Source organism: Typopeltis vanoorti, chromosome 18, assembly GCF_054136105.1.
Source record: "Typopeltis vanoorti isolate ZY-2024b chromosome 18, IOZ_Tvanoo_1.0, whole genome shotgun sequence".
Lineage (NCBI taxonomy): Eukaryota > Metazoa > Arthropoda > Arachnida > Uropygi > Thelyphonidae > Typopeltis > Typopeltis vanoorti.
This window is the reverse complement of record NC_143566.1, coordinates 63,894,862-63,907,472: the sequence shown is the minus strand read 5'-3', so window position 1 is coordinate 63,907,472 and position 12,611 is coordinate 63,894,862. Positions and strand designations below refer to the sequence as shown.

The 12,611-nt window shown below is 37.7% G+C and overlaps 1 protein-coding gene and 1 pseudogene across 3 annotated transcripts in view; one reads left to right on the top strand and one right to left on the bottom strand.

Moving 5' to 3' along the window:
- Positions 1-3,933: 3,933 nt before the first annotated feature.
- Positions 3,934-12,611, top strand: part of LOC150096718 (PMS1 protein homolog 1-like) — a 269,065-nt gene continuing 260,387 nt past the window's right edge. For 2 of the 3 annotated variants that reach the window (XM_090407891.1, XM_090407890.1), the window contains exon 1: positions 3,945-4,054. The gene's annotated coding sequence lies outside the window, so the exon portion shown is untranslated. Of the gene's footprint in view, positions 4,055-12,611 lie in introns of all 3 variants that reach the window. The other variant, XM_090407892.1, reaches the window with a different exon arrangement.
- On the bottom strand, positions 9,210-9,329 carry LOC150096720 (5S ribosomal RNA; annotated as a pseudogene).

Genomic DNA, 12,611 nt, shown 5'->3' with positions numbered 1-12,611 from the left:
ATGATACATCTGGTTTGTCTAATGTCCCAAGTTTAAGTGATCATCAAGACTTCGCAGTTAGGTGCCATCAGTCTCATAGGGAATTTACATGTTTTATACAGCCATATCCCAATGTATCTGATAGAAGCATGTGGAGTAGACAGTGTTGTGCAAGTTCTCCTGAAACAAAGGAACAGATATTTTTAAATGACTGTAATATATTTTATAATTTTCATCGGAGCAAATTGTATAGTCTATCTTTTAGAATTCCAATAAGTTCTAATGCTTTTTATGGAATAGAAAGTATGGGAGGATTAAGAATGACAGGTATGTGTAGTAGACTGTGTTGTGCAAGTTCTCCTGAAACAAAGGAACGGATATTTTTAAATGCCTGTAATATATTTTATAATTTTGATCAGAGCAAATTGTGTAATCTATCTTTCAGAATTCCAATAAGTTCTATTGCTTTTTATGGAATAGAAAGTATGGGGGAGTTAAGAATGACAAGGTATGAGAATGACAGAAGTGAATGTGTGCATGGAATAAATAGTGCAGAAATAGATACACAGAGATTGCTGAGTGATATACTAAAGAATGTGAGAGAAGATCAGGGACAAAAACAAGCATCAGTGGGGGAAGGGGGGGGTAAAGGATGTCAAATTTAAAAGGAGCAAAAAAGCTCTTGTGCTGTATGGGGATTCTATAATTAAGGGTGTGAAGTATGTTAGAATAATTAAAGCGTGTTATCCAGGGTCAAAGATTAAGGATATAACTGGGGCTGTGAAATTGCAGAAAGGTAGAGCGAGTGAGATTATTGCAAGTATAGGGACGAATGATCTAGGTAGCGAAAGATTTTCTGTAAGACAGGATTTGAAGGATTTAATGATAGCAATGAATGCAAAGAGTGAGAGTGGAAAGATCATGAGTGTGCTACCACGATTTCATAATGATGAATTGAACAGAAGAGCAATTATAGTAAATGGAATGGGGTCAAGATTGTGTAAAAGGTTTGGCAAAGAAATGAAACTGAATATTCATTTTATGAATGTCTGGGATGAGTTTGATAAAAGGAAGGAGTTTTTTAAGAGAGATGGTTTGCACTTAAATGGATTAGCAGCTTGACATTTAGAACATTTATTGATAAAGGATAGAGTAAAGGGTCAAAAACAGGGAAATGGTGGGATGTGCTAGGGAGGCAGGGTGATAGAATCAGCTGTAATAGTACTAAGGTCATTAATCGCTGTGAATTTGGGATTAATTGTTCTCAGAATATTAACGGTATACAGAGTGGACTAATTCGCACACAGGGAGATTATGGGAGGATGGAGTATTGCAGTTTATGTATACCAATGCTCGAAGTATTCGGAATAAGTGTGAAGAATTTTTGTCATTACTTAGTACAACGTGGTCAAAATGATAGGAATTAGCGAAACTTAGTTAACTAAGAATGATATAGTTATTGGGATTGAATGTAAGGAGTACAGTATTTTCAGGCAGGACAGAGATGACAGAATGGGGGGGGGTATTATTGATAGACGAAGCATTGAAGCCAAAAAAGATAGAAGTGCCTCACTGTGACAGGTATGTAGAGGGAAGTTCATTCGGATCTGTTTGGTGTTTGGTGTGTGATAGAGATTAACAAGGCGAAATATGTAATTGGTTGTTGCTATAATCTAGGAGGAATAAGGGAGAATGCAGATAGCATGTATTGGCAAATTAGCATGATGAGTGAAGGTCAAGTAATTATTATGGGGGATTTTAACTTTGGGGACATAGATTGGGGGAAGGGATGGTCACAAGGAACAAAGGAAATGGAATTTATACAGTTGTTAAGAGATACTTACCTGAGACAGCATGTAATGGAAGGGACAAGAGAATCTAGAGTGTTAGATCTGGTCATAACATCGGAGAACATATCAATAAGTAATCTCCACTTGGGGAAAGCGATCATGTGGTCTTGAACTGGAGATTGTAAGATGTGCTGAATATTCTATTAAGAATGGGTATATCTGGAAGAGAATTAGCAACTCCTCTAACCAGGATGTTTAATTTAAGCCTCAGTTCTGGTAAAGTGCCAATAGAGTGGAAAGAGGAGAAAATAGTTCCATTGCACAAGGGAGGCTCTAAGATTGAGGTTGCAAATTATAAACCAGTCAATATATCTGGAGTGGTGGTTAAGATTTTGGAGAAATTGATAAAAATTAGAATTCAGGACTGGGTGGAGAGCAATATGATACTTTATAAGGGGCAACATGGTTTTGTGAAGGGTAGGTCTTACTATATTTGCTTACTTTCTATAATAAAGTAAAAATTGAGTTGGATAAAGGAAATCCTTACTGAGTGATACTGCTTGACTTTGCAAAGGCCTTTGACAGGATTCCACATGGAACACTGTTGCATAAATTAGAACAAATGGGTATGGATCCAAAGGTGGTGGATTTGGATTAGAGGGTGGATAGATACCAAAGAGTGGTTTATGGAGCAGCTGAGTCCAGGAGAAGGCAGGTGACTAGTGGTGTACCTCAGGGTTCAGTGCTTGGTTCTCTATTGTTTAATTTGTATATCAATAACATTGGGAATACTTTGAAAGGAAATATCCACTTGTTTGCTGATGATGCAAAATTAGGAAGAGCGACATTCAATTCAGATGATGTAGATATCTTGCAGGATGACTTAAATAGGCTGATGGTATGGACTAAGGTAAATGGCTGTCAGTTTAACATAGCTAAGTGTAAGGTGATGCACATCGGGAGTATGAGATCACATGCTGTTTACTATATTGATGGAACTGAACTGCAAGAAGTTGACGAGACAAGAGACTTGGGAGTTATTGTGGACAGAGAACTGTAGTCTAAAGTGCATATTGCAAAGATTGCCAAAACATCACATCAAATTACATGGTTTTTGAGGAACACACTAACAAACATTATTGTGCACAGATCTGGTCGCCTGGATTTCTTGGTGATGGGGAAGTGGTGGAAAGGATTCAGAGGCGAGTTACAAAGATTGTTGCAGGTCTGTGGGATGTTCCCTATGAGGATAGATTGATGATCTTTGGGCTCCAAAAACTAGCTGATAGATGAAGGAGAGGAGATATGATAGAGGCATTTAAATTCTTAAAGGGATTTTACAGGATTGTTACTGATGATATTTTTAAGACCAGTGCATGAAGTGAGAGAACGGGGGCCATCCCTGGAGATTGTGTGAGTGTGGTTAACAAGGGTGTTAGGACTAGATTTTTTACTTGGAGGGTTGTGAATGGGTGGAATGCTTTGCCAGAGGTGGTTGTGAATGAATTTAAGTAGAAGTATGACAGGTATTGTGTAAATAATGGTTACTGTGTCAATGTCGTGTCTCCCGCGATGAGTCTTTTAACCCCATGGAGGCACCGTTAAAAAAAATAGAAAAATACATTTTTTTTTAAAATAATAATAAAGGAAGCCTGTGTAGCTCAGTGGATGTGGTGTTTGCACACCACGGCGCTTGGTTAGGGTTAGGGACCACGAGATGGCGACACATATAGGGCCGTCTCTCTTCACTGCGTGCCACTTAATTAGTGATGGCCTTGGGCCAGCTATCTCTGATTGGGTACCAGTGGAGATTGAACTGCCCATTCAGTCTCCAAAAGTTAGATAGGGCTAAAATGGCCTCGCCTGCTCCCTATACGGGAATAAAAAGGCGTTAGCTAATTTTATTTATTTATTTTTTTAAAATAACTTGGTCAAATGCTGTTGCATATAAAGATAAGTTTCCAAGTATTCCTGGCTTTCCATGAATTTTTTGTTTTTAATAGAAATACTGAAATTGATTTCAGTAAATAGGGAAATAAATTGATTTCGTTTATTTATCAGCGACGAACATTAAAATTTTTTTGGAAGTTTTAATTTTTGAAAGATTTTAAAATTTTATTGCTCAAGAGGGCGTAGTTGTTCATATATATGGCGCATTTTTTGTAAAAAGCCTTCGTATAATTTGATATTGCTTATTGACATCTTAAGTTACGTTTTTATAGTCTATAAATAAATAGGCATAGATAGTTACAGAATCTATATCTTTTGAGTCAGCGGTTGATAAGGTTTAGATCTAGTTTTTGATATGCAATTTTTGGAAATATCAATAATTTTAAATATCAATATTTGAATATGTGTAATCTTATTCAATTCTATTTCAGTATTCACCTCTCGCTGTGCTTTTCTCTTCAATCATGTATTAAAGAATTATAAATCTATCCCATAAAATACTCGTATCTCTGTTTTTTTTTTAATCTAGCATCCAAATTTTGTAACCCTGAGGACCTTAGGCTTCTTCATATCAAGCATTTACCTACCCCCCCCCCCCCCCTTTTCTTTCTCTCCATGTTCATAACCAACATTCCTCGTCCATTTATCATCCAAGTGATCTTTGTGTACACTTTTTTTTTCTTCTTTTCACAATGATCCTTGGGCTTCACATCCATGCCCATGATTACACTTGGATCTCTAGCCTGAAAAGAAGCTGTATTAATATAATACACAGCTTGTAATTTCCTCATCCAAAATGCATAATCCTGCACTTGAACTGGCAACACATTGCCAGTCTAATGGTGTTAAGTATAGAGACGTGTTTTGGTGCCGACCCCCTTTTGTCCACAGTGTCAGCATAATGAATCCTGTAGAATCTCTGCATAATTTTCATTTGCTATTGCCCTTGCCAATTCGGTACCATTAGCATTTCTTTCTTTCTCTTCTTTCCTTTTTATATCAGTCTTCTTCACACATACGAGAGGTGGAAAAACCAACAGAACACAAGTACTGTGTGTGTGTGTGAGCAAGTGGTGAAGAAGAAATGAGGAACTTGTTGTTTTAATAGTTTCCTTATTTTTTCTTTGATATGCTAACAGCTGGAAGATTTAATTATTGAAAACTGTGAGGAAAGACTATTCCAGATCATAGAAGTACGAGGAATGAAAGCAGATGAGAGATTACTTTTAATGTGTTTGGAGCTGGATAGTGGCCTAGACATTGATCAGCAGTTGCCAGTGTATTTACAGACTTGAGGGAAAGTAGAGGAATGGCGTCAGCAAGTTTATCCGAACAACACCTTTGAAAATATCAGTAGAAGACCCGTAAGACAAAATGTTATGTCTGTGAGGCAGTGGTAAGTGTTATTTGGGTCACCAGTTAACTGGCTTTTCCTTCACTACTGCAGTGAGTGTTCTTATGATTTTTGACATATCATCCCAAATGTGAAAACAGTATTCTAAAGTGGGGCAGATTTGGGATTACAAAGTGTCAGGAGTTGTATATTATAAGGAGACCTGGTTATTAGCAAAGCTGTAGGAACATAAACTGTGGTGTTTCTTGCAAGAAATAAAGCAGGATAATAGTTTTGCAGCTATGAAATTGACATAGTTGCTATAACCATGGGAAGGGCCATGATTGTCAATGAGAAAATTGTGCAGGAGGAATGGTGTGCAGTTTATAGGTGTGTGGAGTGAATTTAATGGATGTAAGGACTTGTATATGCCTGATGGACTGCTTAAATTGTTTTAGAGTTAGGTGCTTAGAGAGTTTAGAAGTGCAAAACCAGGAAAACTAAAGTTATTGGGCGGGGTGGAGAGTAATCAAACAGGTGTGTAGTCACCCCTGGGATAAATAAGTATTAGTGCAGGAATGACTATAAAGAGCTGGGTGTAGTTTCCCAGGTTTTGAATCAGAATCGGCAGGTAATGACATTATGTAAGGATAACTGTGTGCTAAGAGGATGTTGAACACACATATACAAATGCTCGAATGATCAGAAATAAAGGAGAGGCGTTTTTAGCATTGGTCAACTCAACTTGACCAATGCTAAAATATGGAGAAATATTATTAGCAATAGCTGAAGAACTTCAACCAACGAAAATAGAAGTTAAGGGAGATTGTAGATCTGACTGATGAAAATGGTTCATTTGAGACTGTCTGGTGTGAAATAGAAGTCAATTGGACAAAATATATTATTGATTGCTCTTATAGACCTGGGGGTCCAGAAGAAAATGTGGATGACATGCATCAGTAGAGTAGCACAATGAGTGCAGGACAAGCAATTTAATGGAAGACTCCAACTATGGCGATATAGATTGGAAGGATGAAAGGGCACATGGCGAAATAGAATTTATACAGTTACTAAGGGATAATTACTTGAAACAGCACATGATGGAAGGGACCATGGGTTTGAGAGTGTTGGATCTGGTAATAGCATATCTATAACTGCACTAGCAACTCTCCCTATGAATGGGGGAAAGAACCATACAGTCTTGTTCTGGGAGGTTGCTAAACATATGGAAATTTCAGTCAAGAAATGGTTTATGTGGAACTACAAAGCTAGTGATTATGACATACTTGGGAGACAGTTTGGAGCAGTGTCATAGCATAAGAAGCTACATGAAATGAATGTCATTAGTGCATGGGAAATAGTCGAGGATTGTTTGAGCGAGGCAGTATCAGGGTGCATACCCATGATCAGGAGGATAAACCGAGTAGGTATTAAGTGGATGACCAGCAATAAAATCAGGAGCTAACAAAAAAAGAAAGCATTATGGAAGGAACATAAACAACAAGGTGATCAGATTGTCCATGAGCAGTTATAAAGCACAAGCAAGAAGGGTAACTAGTATGGTAAGGAAGATGAAATCAAATTTTGAGAGAAAATTAACTAAGCAGGCTAAAGTAAATCCAAAAGAGTTTTTTTTTTTTTGCCACGTAGCAAGTAAGAGAAAGAATGGTTATGGAAAATTAACTTTTCTCAGTGCTGATGGTAGGAAAGTGACAGAAGCAGATAAAATAGTTCTGTTACCAAGTAATTGCTATGCAAGGGTAGTGATTTTGCAGTTGCTGGGGTGACAGATTGATGTGAGTATTCAGGTAGATGAACTGGAGGTATTCAGTATATTGAAAAATATCAATGTGATATTGGATATATCACTGTGGGATCTGGGGAATGATGATGGATAGAGATATGAAATTCAATGAACATATTGCAAGAGTTGGTAAAATAGCTTAGAGGATTACTTGGATGCTGAAACATGTTCATACTATGATTCGGCCACATGTTGATTACTGTGCACCAGTTTGGTCACCTGCGTTTCTGGGGGGATCTGGAGGTGGAGAGGATTCAAAGATGAGTGACAAAGCTGGTGACAGATCTGTGGAATGTTATGAGGATAGATTGAGGATGTGTGGGTTGCAGAATTTAGCTGACTGGCAGAGGAGAGGGGATATGATAGTAACTTATAAGTTACTAAAGGGATGACTAAAAAATTAAATTTCAGCCAGTGACCTTGGCAAGGTAACAAAAGGCTCAATAGCCATTTGAGCAGGATACAGGTTTTGTGCATTTGGCCCTTTTTTGAAGAGAAGAAATTTTTTAATACATGGGGAGTAGGGAGAAAACAAGGGGTCACACTTGGAAGCTATCTAAGAGTGTGGTTAGTAAGTGTGTGCAGACTAGGTTTTTCTTGGAGAGTGGTGAATGAGTGGAATGGATTGCCAGTGGTGGTTGTGAATTCCCCAATAGTGAATAGGTTTACGGAGATGTGTGATATGATATGTTAATAGATAGAGTGGGTCTCCCGGGATAAGTCTTTTGACTCCATTGGGTGCCCATATAAATAATGATAACCTCACCGAAATGTGGCTAGATCAGTGATTAAAGGCATGATTGTTGAAGATCTTGTAGTTTGGGATATATGAATACTGCAAGCTTTGTCAAATGAAAGTGATGGCTAGCATACTCTCAGCAAAAGTATGATTAACATTTGAGGTTATTGACAGGTTATTTATGAATGACAGAAAGAGTATGGGTGAAAATACAGTATTCTGGAGTACTCTGGCATTGGTGGGGAAATGGAAAAGAGGAATTGGCAATCCAGTTGCAAAGGATGGATGGTAAACCATATGATGATAATTTGAGAAGTAGGATTATCCTGTACACCCCTTCAGGGTACGTGGCAGGAATTTGATGATGATGATGATTATGTAGCATTACCAATAAAATTCATTGAAAATGTCACTAGATATTTAGCTTTCACTGATCTTTCCGTAAATTGGTTTCATAGATGGGTGATGTTGGCAAGGATGGGCTGTGAATGAGATTGGTGGGCTTCTAGATAGTTAAATAGTTGATTGATATATCCTTCTGACAAAAGATTAGAGGAGGCATTCAGAAAGTAGTACTTAGTAAAGTGGGAGTACTTTGCCTCGATCACTCAGTGTGCAGGGGTTGGAGAATGATTTCAGAATGCAGCCTCATTTTTGGGTGACCATGTAGATGTAGGAGAGGTAGAAACATGGATGGCACAGGTTGCACCCAGTGACTTTGGCAAGGTAACAAAAGGCTCAACAGCCATTTGAGCAGGGTACAGGTTTTGTGCATTTGGCCCTTTTTTGAAGTTTATTATTGTTATTACAGGCTACTCCTTGGAGTTCTTAGACTCATCGAGGGAGACCCAAAATATAATGTCAAGCACTATCCAGCATTTGCATAGTATCCATCATACTTTTGCTTTGAACTTGTTCACAGTCATGGCACCTGCAGCAGACTCTGGCAACTTATTCCACTCATTCATCACTCTCCAAGCAAAAAACCTAGTTTTAATACACTTGATAACTACACGCTTACTTAGTTTCTAAGGATGGCCCCTAATTCTTCCACCACCAGACTTGTTCTGAAAAATTTCCTCTGAATTAATCTTGCAAAAACACTTTGGTAATTTGTATGGCTCAATCATGTCACCTCTTTTTCCACCTGGCAACCAGTTTCTGTAACCCACAAATCTTCAACCTGTTCTCATAAGGTTCATTTCATAGACCTGCTACCATCTTGGTCACTAGCTTCTGGATCCTCTCCACCTCTTCCTTATCTCCAGGAAACCCTGGTACTCAGATCTGCACACAGTAGTCAAGATGGGGTCTTATCAAGGCTCGATAGAGAGGAATAATAATCTGCTTGTCTCTGCTCGTCAAAGTATTCTGCAGTAACCAAGTAATCTGATGAGCTGCCCAACTGTGCATCATTGGAAAACAACTGAACAATTCCTTTCAGATCAGTTCTTATATCATTAATGTACAAATTAAATAGTAATGGCCCAAGAACAGAGTCCTGCAGGATGGTTGCAGGCCTTTTCTTTACTCTACTGAATAACTACTCTCTGATATCTCTCCATCAACCACCCTCTTATCCACTTCACCAACCCTATATTCATCGAAAATTCATGCCAGCAGCACCCAGGGGTTTCCAGGTGGTCATCCTCCCAAGTACTAACTGGGCTTAGGTTTGCCTAATTTCAGCAATCAGATGAGAACTGGTGCTTTCAAACCAATTTGGCCACTGACTGGTAGCAAAGCATGGTTTCAATCCATATGATTGGTTATAGGTACAACACACTTCCACTGCATGTTGGGCCCATGACAAATTTCATTTTTGTGTTTGTTGCTCTGTGGGACTGTAGAATTTTGGTTTCAAGCCACCTGAGATTTCCCAAATTATTTATTTCTTAACTTGGCATACTTCTTGAAAAATCAAGGTTTGATGATGGATGGAGGCCTATAATGATAATGATGGATGGAGGCCTTCATTCTAATGGGTATTAGTTCAGGTATTTGGTTAGAGCATGTATCAATCTGAAATAGTCAAGTTTTTTATTTTGCTTTATTTTTTTATGTGACTCCCACCCAGGAAAGGTTATAAAAATTATAGTACATTAATTATGTTTGTAGGCTAAAGATTTTTCTATTTTTTCTATTTCTTATTTATTTTTATTAATTTTGTAAATCTTTGGTATTTTTATTTATTTTGTACATAATCCAGAGACTGTTTTAGAAACAACTAGGAACTTTTTCAAACTACTTTAGGCCTAACCAATAAGTGGGATGTGGTCTCACATCAGTTGATGAAATTTATTTCTCACATGAAGACAGTTACAAACATTCATGCCCACAGTGGAATTCAAACCTGCCACAGGTTAGGTGAAGGGCATTCTTAAGGATAGACAAAGTTATGGTGTAATTAGTGCAATAAAAAATCAAGCTGATGTTGAAAGTTTGCAGGAGGATTTAAATAAGCTGGTAAAATGGGCAAAAGAAAATGGATGTCAGTTCAATGTGGAAAAGTGTAAAGTCTTGCATTTTGGGATTAAAAGATTACCAGCTGTGTACTACATAGATGGAAAGGTACTCCAAGAGATTGATGAGGCTAGGGACTTAGGGGTATTGGTAGATAAGGAGATGAAGTTCAGAGGACACATTGCTAAGGTGTCCAAGATTGCACATAGGATTACTTGGTTGTTGAGGAACACACTGACATCCAGAGATAAAGAGGTTATTATTCCCCTTTATAAAGCATTGATACTTCCACATTTGGATTACTGTGCTCAGGTCTGGTCACCTGGATTCCTTGGAGATGAGGAGGCTGTGGAGAGGGTTCAGAGAAGAGTGACCAAGTTGGTGAGTGATATAAAAAATGCTCCCTACATTGATAGATTGAGAGCTTGTGGATTGCAGAGATTGGCTGATAGGCGAAGAAGAGGGGATATGATAGAAACATTCAAATTACTAAAAGGTTTTTATAGGATTGATGCAGGGGAAATGTTTCAGCTGTGTGATAGTGATGGAAGAACAAGAGGTCATCTCTGGAAATTAAAGAAGAGTGTGGTTAACAAAGGTGTCAGAACAAGGTTTTTTGCCTGGAGGGTGGTGAATGAGTGGAATTCATTGCCTGACTTTGTTGTGAGCTCTTCATCTGTAAATGAATTCAAGAAGAGATATGACAGATATCGTTTTGCTAGTTTGGGTCTCCCGCGATGAGTCTACTGACTCCATGGAGATACCCGTAATAATAATAATAATAATAATTTACCAAAGGAGTGGGTGGAGCAGAATACTGCTGTTTATCAAAAGAGCTGGTTAACATGAGTATCATTTTTATTTTTTTATTATTATTATTACTATTACAGGCTACTCCATGGAGTTCTTGGACTCATCGAGGGAGGGCCCTAAATTTTTGCAGTGTCTATCATACTTTGCTTTGAACTCGTTTACAGGCATGGCATGGCACTCCCAACAGACACTGGCGACCTATTCCATTCATTTATCACTCTTCAATCAAAAATCTAACATCCTTGCTAACTACACTCTTACTCAGTTTCCAAGTAAATTTAATCACGATAATATATAATAACGTACATCCTGTACGTCCCTTGAAGAGACATATCAGTAATTCGATATGTAATTTCTACAGTATTTCATTGTGTAGAGTTTTTAAGCAAGTTCATAAATATCTGTCAGCATGAAATGTTTTTGATAGAACATGATGTTTATAGACTTCAAGGAAAAGGTGTTGAGCAGTTTAATTTTTTCTAAAATAGGACAGTAATAGATACCATGCTACATAATTAGCAAAATATGTTTTCTTCATTATCCAGAGTAACTTCATTGTGTGAGTGAAGATTAAAGTCATCTTTCCCCTTTTAGGGACAGGCAGTTTTAATTGTATTCAGTGAACATTGTTTTGTACTAATCTTTATTTAGAAGTACAGTGGTACCTTGACTTGAGAACTTAATTCGTTCCTGACCACGGTTCGTATCTTGAAAAGTATGTATTTCGAAACCCAATTTTCCATTATATCTTATGGGAAATCAATTAATCCGTTCCCAGATTCAAAAATTAAAAAACTATTCTCAACTAAATGAAGAAAATGCAAAGAAATGGAGAAGTAGTGAGAAGGAGCATTTTTACACTATAAATATGCATTTTGTATACCATTACATATTAATTTTTATTTATGAAATCTTTGGTTTTACATGATTAGTATGAATGTCATCTTCCATTAAATTGTAAAAAAAATCAATTTTCTTGTGGCTGGTTTTGTGGTTCAGGAGTTTTTGATTTATTGTCATCAGTTGCTTCATTTTGTCTCTCACGTGAGGGAGGTTTAAAAAACCTATCCAGTGTTGACTGAATCTGTCGTTTTTTCCTTAACACCCTTCTAAAGTGATTAATGACATTCTCATTGAAGATATTGGCGGCTCTAGAAACAACACCTTGATTTGGATGCCATTTTTAAACCAATTCTTGCAATTCTCCCCAGTGCTGCAAGTTTTTTTTACATCACTTGTTGGAATTGCTCCCTTTTTGTTGCTGTCTTCTTCGTCCTCTGAAGACATTTGCTTTTCCTCCTCATCCCTTTCTTTTTCCTGCTCTCTTCTTAACTCCTGTAGCTCTTCTGTGGTCAGCTCAATGTTGTGGTCTTCTACCAGCTCCTCTACGCCTGCTTTATAAACTTCAAAATGCATGGTCTTGCCCAGGGAGACAACTGTATCTACAGTGTCAATTTCGCTTTCAGATCCTTCCAATGCAGTTCCTCGGACACATTCAGGCTATAACTTTTTCCAGGCTGAGTTCTCACAGAAACATCTTCCCATGCCTGACTAATAATACGCAAACAACGAAGAATATTGAAGTGATTCTTCCAGAATTCCCTGAGGATTAATTCTGTGTCGTGATAACTTCCAAAAGCTCCTTTGGAAAAGAGCTTTGGTATAAAGCTTTTTGAAGTTGGAAATAACATATTGGTCCATTGGTTGTAGGAGTGGTGTGGTATTAGGAGGCAAGAACTT